Genomic DNA, 9,638 nt, shown 5'->3' with positions numbered 1-9,638 from the left:
ACTGATTGATTAGTTGTTGCACACATACTTTTATAGGCTGAGTATTCTTTAAATTGCACTTTTCACGTAGAGTAATGTATTTCAGATTTGTACTAGAGCATATTAGAAATAACAAGGTTAGTTTCCCAATTAAGAAGCTACAATCAAAAGCCAACATCAGCTTCAGGGTAAATGCAAATGAATTTATGGTTCTGCATACTGTTGTTTGTATTCAAAACAGTGCATACATTTTGGCTCAGCAGGAGCAGTTTTTCAACACAGCAGCAACACAATTAATTGTCGACATCCCAGTGACGTCTTGTAAGAACCCATGGAAGGCCAAGGTAACAATTAGTGGCACGGTAGTGTGTGACAGGTGTGTGTCTGTAATTTTTTTTTAACTCAAAATAAAATGCACTGAATACAATTATATGTTCAATTATAAACTGGCATGGTTATTGCTAAAGTTGTTATGCAGTAGGATTATTATGTTAGCTGAGATGGTTATTAGGCTGTGCTATGAACAGGTTTAAGAACACCTGTACTCCTAAATTTAAAACATCGGCGTACAAGAATTTGAACTGACTGAAAATAAACCTTTCATATTTTCAGACTAGTTACTATAAAAGGTATAACGATATATAAATATATATATATATATAATATATATATGGATGCAGTGTTATGCATTTCCTATAGCCCCTCAAATGCATAACGCCCCTTTAAAAAGAAGACATACATTGGATGTGAAGGCTGCCAAATGTTCTCTCTCCCATACACACACACACCAAGCTCCATCGACCTGAAATCCAAAGGTCCCATTTTAAGATTTCTAACTTTTTAAACTCTGTAGGGCTGCTGCTTCATCAGGCTGGATTTTATAGAAAAGACATCAAATTGTGTAAAGGACTCAACACTAGGGTGCTGCTATAACTTATTGAGTTTCCTCCCTGCAATTACACCAGCAAAAGACCCTTCTATTTACCTGTGTAGACAACTCCATTTATTTCTATTGACATGTTGATGCTGTTAATGCCGTTGGTAGACAGATTCAATGCGGACTCTTGTCTATCATCTGTCAAGAGAGAAAGCACAGAGGGAGAGAGGAAAACTCAATATGAGCATTTAGAAAAGAAATAGAAAAAGCAAGAGCAGTATTGCGAGAATTTGGAGAGTGACAGTATAAGAAATGAAATGAAATGAAATGAGATAAGAGATAAGAACACTTAATAAGAGATTTATTAAGTGTTCTGGGGACACAGGTATAAAACGATGTGAATTATGGAGGACCTCTATCATAGCAACCAACCTGGGAACTATTACATTTACAGTTAAAAATGGTTAATATTTTTTCTTATGTCTTCCCCCAAGACAACCCCCCCCCCAAAAAAAAAGCAAAAAAAAAAAAAAAAAAAAAAAAGGGGGGGGGGGGGGGGGGGGTAGGGTTCAAGAGCTTAGACCAGTCCAGAAATTGCTTTTCCATACAAAGTGTAATGATTCTGTGCTTTAGTCCTTTTTGGGGTTCATGTCATTATGTATAGTTGTTATAAGTTAGTATTGTACTTTGGTGCATATTGTTATGTGGGGTGAAGGGTTATGGGCTTGTAAACACTGTTGAGAAGTTTACTGTGTGACCCAGAGCACTCAAACGGTGTCATAAAAATTAGCCTTTGCACTGACGTCCAGATTGAGTCCACTTCAACTACATGCGGACCTCTTTGAATTGAAGTATGCCCAAGTATATTGGGACCTTTAGAATCCAAAACTATGGCACCATCTTGGTCAGAAGCTACCATAGTAGTAATTCACAAAGAGGGTAAGGATCCCACTGACTGCCAGACCTGTAACACTGCCGAGATCAATGCATACTCATAGCATTCCTAGCAAGACAACTTGAACTTATCATCCAAATCATACACCCTGACACACATACACATATATATGTGCTTAAAGTCACTCTACAACCTGTTTAGGGTTGGCCAGGAGGAAAACCACACTGCTCTTCTTGAATCCGAAGTTCAACTATCCAACGGACCTTCCTCTCCAGGACCCCTGAATAGACCTTTCCAGGGATGCTTAAGAGTGTGACCCCTCTGTAGGTGGGACACACTCTGCGCTCCCCCTCTTTGAATAGAGAGATCACCATCCCATTCTGTCAATCCAGGGGAACTACCCCCAATGTCCAGGAAAATTGCAGAGTCGCGTCCAATCTCATTGTGTAAAGGACTCGATGAGTCCTTTAACCACCTCGGCGACCTCATCCCCAGAGATGGGAGAGCCCGACCCATAAATGGAAGGCATGTTGGTGGGAAGTATTCTGCCCATTGGAACACAACGTCCTGAGTTGAGGTCAGCAGCACACCATCCCCACTATAAACAGTGTTGGTGCTGTACTGCTTTCCCCTCCTGAGACACCGGATGGTGGACCAGAATCGCATCGAAGTCGTGCAGAAGTCTTTCTCCATGGCCTCTCCAAACTTCTCCCACGCCCAAGTATTTGCCTAAGCAACCACCCGAGCTGCATGCCGCTTGGGCTGTTGGTACCCATCAGCTGCTTATGGAGTCCCAAGGCAAAAAACACCCGATAGGACTCCTTCAGACTGACAGCATCCCTCACCTTTGGTGCCCACCAGCAGATTCAAAGATTGCCGCTGCGACAGGTGGAACCAACAGCGCTGATAAGCAGTCTCAACAATGGAGACGCGGAATAATGGTCTACTCAGACTCAGTGTCCCTCACCTTCCCCGGAAACTGTTCCAAGTTCTCCCGGAGGTGGGAGTTAAACCTCCGTCTCACGGGAGACTCTGCCAGATGTTCCCAGCAGGCCCTCACAATACGTTTGTAGCTGCCAGATCTGACCGGCTTCCTCCCCCACCACCGGAGCCAACTCACCACCAGGTAGTGGTCAGTGGACAGCTCCGCACCTCTCTTCACCCATGTCCAAGACATATGGCCGCAGATCAGATGAAATGATGACAAAGTCGATCAAACTGCATCCTAGGGTGTCCTGGTGCCAAGAGCACATATGGACACCCTTATGCCTGAACATGGTGTTCGTTATGGACAATCCATGACGAGCACAGAAGTTCAACAAGAGAACACCACTCGGATTCAGATCAGGGGGCCCATTCTGTCCAGCCAGTGAGCCTTCAGGTCTCACTGACATTGCTCACGTGAGCATCGAAGTCCCCAGCAGAACGAGGCAGTCTCCAGGAGAGGCACTCTCCAGTATCCCCTCTAAGGACTCCAAAATAATTTTCTTCGTAGGGGGTCTTTCACACATAGATATTAGATTAAGTAATATGACTGCCTTGGCCTGTCTCATTATCCAGGGGTACTTGGCAGGGTTATTCTCTCAGCCTGCTTCTCTTTACTTTAGCTATCGAGCCACTTTCAATTATGCTTAAAACTTCAAAAAGCTTTAGAGGTATTTATAGAAAACATCGACTGACTTTATATGCGGATGACTTATTGCTCTACCTTTTACCTAATATTTTCTATCTCTAACATTGTGTATTTGCTAAACAGTTTTTGTCATGAGTTGCAGTTAGAGGTAAACGCAGTTGGACCCAGGATGTAGAGAAAATTATGATTTTATTAAGGAAATCCAGGCAGCACAGGTGAGCGATGAGACAAGTTAAACGCAGACACTGGTAGCACTGGTGATTACTTAACAAAAGCACGTCACGACAAGGACCTGGCAGGTAAACACAGACACAGGTGGGATTAAATACACAGGGAAGGTAATCAGGGGAAACAGGACACAGCTGGGATCAATCTGGGGCAGATGAGACAACACAGGAACTAAACTGACACAGAAATCCAAATCCTCACAGTTTTAGGAAATTTTCAAGACATAAGTTGAACTTCCTAAAGAGTGAATGTTTTCCTATTAATAACTCTGCACTCCAAATTACAGAAAATGGCAAGCTGCAAGATCAATTTATAGTATCAAGTCAAAAACTGGCACTCACTTAAACAGCAATAAAGAAGAGAGAAACGGTAAAGCTGTGGCCTGCTTCCTGATGGAGTTGCAGTTTTGTGCTGACAGTGTGAAACACCGGAACTACTTAATATTAGCTTATGATGTGAATTTTTCCTTCCTGGATTGTAATAATAATAATAATAAAGTATAAACTTTAATAATAATTAAATTATATTATTATAAAGTATAAACTTTATTATTATTATTATTATTATTATTATTATTGTGTAGCCATGCATAAGCATGGCTACACTTTTACATTGTACATTTAAATGCCAGAATGTAATTTTATGTATATGTGTTTTGAAATAATCAGCTGATCTGAGTCTTTATCAGTATGTCACAATGAATTTCTATAAGACAAAATTAGGTTGTCTTATAGAACCTAATTCTATAAGACCCTATATATATATATATATATATATATATATATATAGTGTTTCAGTCCATCTGAACCACAACTTCGAGGTTCTCCATTGCTGAGAGTTGCTGCAAACATAAACAGAGTTGACCACAGCTGCTGCTCCTCACAGACCGTCTACGACACTAAGAAACAGAGCGGATAGTGGAAAAGCTCACTACCTGCGGTAGAACCGAACTACGTACACTCTAACTGGCTAGAACGCCACTTGCTGGTGGAAAAACGCCTATATAGTCACTTGATTATGCTATGAATTGGGACTAGGTGCCCAGATAATACTGGCTCTTTAAAGCTTAATTAGTTGAAATGTTTTAGCACAAGTATCTGTCTTAATCTGGTGTCATGCTGGTAACAAGTATCTTACCTCTTTTGACAGAAGGGGCCTGGGTGATATAGTTGCTTTGGTGAGAAAGCATTGGTACATGTGGCTGTATTGTTGTTGTTGGGAGAGAAGTCTGTGGGCTTGCGACAGAATAGCTGAAGATGGTAGAACTGTAGTTCTGCCTACGGCTCTCCCGACGGTTGCTGTCTATTGCTGCTTGAAGTTCGCCAGGAGAGCTCAGTCCCCGCTTTTCACATTCATACGGATAGAGGTACTTCATATACCTGCATCAAACAGCATACAATTTCCTTTGAACAATGAGGCATCTTTCAATATTAGTTTGTAGTGTCAAAATGCTATCTGAGTATTAAAATTTACTTGTAATATATAAAAGGATTCTCCCACTTTCCTTACTGAATCGGTTGTGGCGATAATACAGTGTTTCTCAATTCTGGTCCTCACGCCCCCGTGGCCAGCATGTTTTAGGTTTTTCCCTTCTGCCACACACCTGGATTGTATCTGTGATTAACAGGCTTCTGCAGTACAGGTCCTTCTCAAAAAATTAGCATATTGTGATAAAGTTCATTATTTTCCATAATGTAATGATAAAAATTAAACTGTCATATATTATAGATTCATTGCACGCCAACTGAAATATTTCAGGTCTTTTATTGTTTTAATACTGATGATTTTGGCAAACAGCTCATGAAAACCCAAAATTCCTGTCTCAAAAAATTAGCATATCATGAAAAGTTTCTCTGAATGAGCAATTAACCTCATCATCTGAATCAACAAAGTAACTCTAAACACCTGTAAAAGATTCCTGAGGCTTTTAAAAACTCCTGGTTCATTACTCAAAACCGGAATCATGGATAAGACTGCCGACCTGACTGCTGTCCAGAAGGCCATCATTGACGCCCTCAAGCAAGAGGGTGAGAAACAGAAAGAAATTTCTGAACAAATAGGCTGTTCCCAGAGTGCTCACAGTGCCAAAACCACTGATAGTGTTACTGTGCTCAATTGGCCTGCCATCTCTCCTGACCTGAACCCCATAGAAAATCTGTGGGAAATTGTGAAGAGAAAGTTGAGAGATCCAAGACTCTAGTTGACCTTATTTCCACTATCGAAGCATCCTGGGCCTCCATAACACCTCAGCAGTGCCACAGGCTGATTGCCTCCATGCCACGCCACATTGAAGCAGTCATTTCTGCAAAAGGATTCCCGACCAAGTATTGAGTGCATAACTGAACATAATTATTTGAAGGTTGATTTTTTTCGGTATTAAAACACATTTCTTTTATTGGTCGGATGAAATATGCTAATTTTTTGAGACAGTAATTTTGGGTTTTCATGAGCTGTATGCCAAAATCATCAGTATTAAGACAATAAAAGACCTGGAATATTTCAGGTGGTGTGCAGTAAATCTAAAATATATGACAGTTTAATTTTTATCATTTCATTATGTAAAATAATGAACTTTATCACAATATGCTAATTTTTTTAGAAGGACCTGTACTTGATGGTTATGCAATCATTTGAATCAGCTGTTCTGGAATAGAGGCACATCTAAAACATGTAGAGCAGGGGGGGCGGTGAGGACTGGAATTGAGTACTGAGATAATAGAAGAATGGCTCAAACTACCTGTGTTCTTTATTGGTCACACAAATATTTTAATCATTACATTCTTACCTACATTTTTGTTTGTTTTTCTAATCACTTCCACTTTCCCCACCACCCTCGGGTTTTTTTTTGTTAGAAAATGTAAACAAAACCTTTTCTAACCAAAGCTCCAACCCCCCCGCCCCCCTTTAAATTGGGGACTGGGGTTACAATTAACAAATCTTTTATATTAATTTTGGGCAGCCCAGATCAGAGCAGCTATGTTTTACTTTACTACCAGCCAGTCCCCAGCATGGGTCACAATTGAGTCTCAGTTGATTGAAATAAAAATCAGGTGATTTTTATTTCTACCCAGACAGGAAAAAGCTCATTGAACAAACAAAAACATTGGCAAAAAGCCCTTGATTAATTGGAGGAAAAACAACAATCCTCCCAATTCTCATAATTTGTTGGCAACAATTTTAAATCAGGTAGAGAAATGCTTAAAACAAAGTGCTGGTTTGATCATAGAGATATGAAACATGGGATGGATACAAAGCGTCGAAGGAAAGTGAAGATGGACTGCCATGGGACTGATGATGAAAGTGAACTTGTCATGTTTCTGGCCCGTCTGCCTGCTTTGTTTTTCCCCTCAGCTCTCACCTCTCCCATCAAGCTCATCTGGTTCACCTTCATGCTGCTGCGCTAGAGCACAATCAGGCTCATGTCTTCCACCTGTTCACCAGGAGTTATTAGTCGGCTCTCAGGCAGGCAGATGGTGCCAGATTTTTGAAAGCCTTGGTGTGAGTAGATATCCAGCATTTCTTCCTGATCTGACCATGATCTCAAACACGTTTTTTGTCCCTTGGATTTTCCTGCCCTGTCTAGCCCACGTCAGATTCTTCACTGGCTTCTGTTTTCTGGACTCGACCCTGCTTCTGCCTTTCGACCTCTGCCTCCTGCCTTGCCCCTGGATTTGACTGCCTGACATTGCCTGCACGTGTTGAACCCTTTTCTGTGCCCTGACCACTGCTTTTCGCCTGCCCCTCAGATAAGTCTTGCCTTGTCCTGCCACCCTGATCCTGCCTCAACCCCTTGACCTCCTACTTCTATTTCTTTCTGGATGTGTCACCTGTTACTACCACTGAGCTGCCTGAACTCCTCATCCCCCACAACACTTTAAGAAGAGGTTCCTGTCCCATTGCCGGTGGTGGCCTGCCCCCTACCCTGATCCTCAATAAAGATCTTATTGTTTTTTTCTACTTTGTGTCTGACTGAAATTTCGGGTCCTCATTCTGAGCTTTACACTTGTAGGGCCAATGAACCTGGAGGATAACTTTTTGGACACGGTTTTTAAAAGGATGTCATGAGCAGATAACTAAACCTCTTGTTCAAGTAAGTATTAAGGGGCAAGAGTTTTTTTCCGGATGGCATAACGTTGGTTATGCCATCCGGTGTGGTGCAGGGCAAAGATGGTGTTGGTCTAGATGTTCTTGCAACAGCAGATGTGGTAATAAGCAGAGGTGACAGATATATCATGTGCCTTGGAGGGAAATGGAGGTGGCTGGCAACCAAGAGAGACTTCAAAAGGACCCCAGCTACTGGGAAGAGACCAGTTTCCCATCAGAGTTGTGTTCTGCAGGGCAGAGACAGCGTGATGCTATGAGGACACTCCACCCAATGAAAAAACAGACTCCAGCCAGATGGTTTAGTGGACATGAGACAGCATAGGGTGGATTCCAGTTCTTGATTCATACATTCTGTTTGACCATTTGACTGAGGATGAAAACCAAATGTGAGACTAACCTTGGCATTGAGTGCTTTGCAAAACTGTTTCCAGACTTGGGCGATGAACAAGTCTGGAAACGAGTACCACGATCTGATAGGTTATCTTGAGGGATGGAGTGGAGTTGGAAGACATGCTTTGCCAAGAGTTGTGCAGTTTGAAAGACTGTGGGAAGCTTTTTGAGGGGGACAAGATGGCAGGCTTTGGAAAAACTATTAATGATAGTGTTACAACCCCCTCCTCAAGTCCACTATGGGTAAATTCTGGCACTGGGTGTAACACAAAAGAAGAAGTAACCTAAACTGTTGATATCCATAACAAAAGGGTTTATTTACAGTGCAGGTAGAAAAAAAACTCAATCACAGGAGCAAACCAAACAAGAAAAACAACACAGGGAAGCTTTGAGCTTCAGGGTCTCCAAGGCCAAAATAATAAACAAAACACCCCCTTCTAACTATGAAATAATAACAACTTGCTAGAGGTGAAAGTAAAGAAAAATGCAAAACCTGAACTCCCTGGCTAATCATCAAAACAGGAGAAAACGGTTAAACAAAAATGGCAGAGAACCCCTACCGGCTTCCAATGGGAAAGAAATAAGGTGGCAAAATCAATAGCAATGTGGGACCAGAGTCATTTTGGTATGGGTTGAAATAATCTTGAAGGAGGTTGATTACCTATCTTATTCTGGGCACAGATACGGGAAACAAGGATGTATTCTTTAACATACTGTAAATGGATGGCTACCAGAACTTTCAGTTAATGAGAGCAATAGTGCAACTGATACCAGAGTGATAGGAGAACTGTCTGAGCTGAGTGGATCCAATGGATGAGTCTGGCTAGGTGGAAAGGTCTGGATCTTTTGAGGGGGACAGGAACTAGGATCAGGTTCATTCTGTGGGACTCGAGTAATGATGTATTTGATTTCCCAGGTGACGTGCCGAAGGAACAGCTGTGTCATTATGTGTTTTCTTTTCAGAGTCTGGTGCGTACTGGTAGGAGAGAGCATCTGGTTTAATTTCTTGAAGCTTGGACAGTAGAAATGAAGTTGAAACAAGAGAAAAACAGGGAGCAGTGGGATTGGCGAGAATTCAAGCATTTGGTAGATTGCCAATAAGAAAGATTTTTTTTATGATCAGTCCAAACCAGCACTGGATGTTGTGCACCCTCCAACCAATGACCTCATTCCTCCAAAGCAGGTCCTCTCAATTCCAGTCCTCAGGTCACCCTGCTCTGCATGTTTTAGATGTGCTTCTGTTCCAGAACAGCAGATCCAAATGATTGCATAACCTCTTCTGCAGCATAACCTCTTCCTGGGTCGATGCTCACCTATCTGTCCCTGAAGACGTAGCCAAGAAAGATAGGGTTCATTGAACTCACATTTCTTGACCTTCAGGTAGAGACGGTTCTCCAACAGACACAAGACAAGATGGACATGTTTCTGGTGATTGGTGGGGTTCTTGGAAAAAATTAGAATGTGTTAAGGAAGAAATTCTAAAATAGGTTAACTTTGGAAAAAGTTTGGCTCTCTCTCTTCCTCTGGATCCC

General features: G+C 41.7%; 2 long non-coding RNA genes across 2 annotated transcripts in view; one reads left to right on the top strand and one right to left on the bottom strand.

Annotated features, from left to right (window-relative positions):
* The window catches only part of LOC106940601 (uncharacterized), a 14,616-nt gene extending 9,475 nt beyond the window's left edge, over nt 1-5,141 (bottom strand). The window contains exons 1-3 of the long non-coding RNA XR_001423146.1: nt 5,086-5,141; nt 4,750-4,991; nt 965-1,054 (exon numbers count right to left, since the gene is read on the bottom strand). This is a non-coding gene — a long non-coding RNA (uncharacterized LOC106940601). The remainder of the gene's footprint in view (nt 1-964; nt 1,055-4,749; nt 4,992-5,085) is intronic.
* Nucleotides 5,142-6,894: 1,753 nt separating this feature from the next.
* Nucleotides 6,895-7,565, top strand: LOC106940602 (uncharacterized). The gene is made up of 2 exons (XR_001423147.1): nt 6,895-7,110; nt 7,196-7,565. It is a non-coding gene; the product is annotated as an uncharacterized LOC106940602 (long non-coding RNA).
* The last annotated feature ends 2,073 nt before the right edge of the window (nt 7,566-9,638 follow it).

The sequence above is a fragment of the Poecilia latipinna genome, unplaced genomic scaffold, assembly GCF_001443285.1.
Source record: "Poecilia latipinna isolate Pla-1442-1.1 unplaced genomic scaffold, P_latipinna-1.0 Scaffold3293, whole genome shotgun sequence".
Classification (NCBI taxonomy): domain Eukaryota; kingdom Metazoa; phylum Chordata; class Actinopteri; order Cyprinodontiformes; family Poeciliidae; genus Poecilia; species Poecilia latipinna.
The sequence above is the reverse complement of the archived record's forward strand: the minus strand, read 5'-3'. Positions and strand labels throughout refer to the sequence as shown.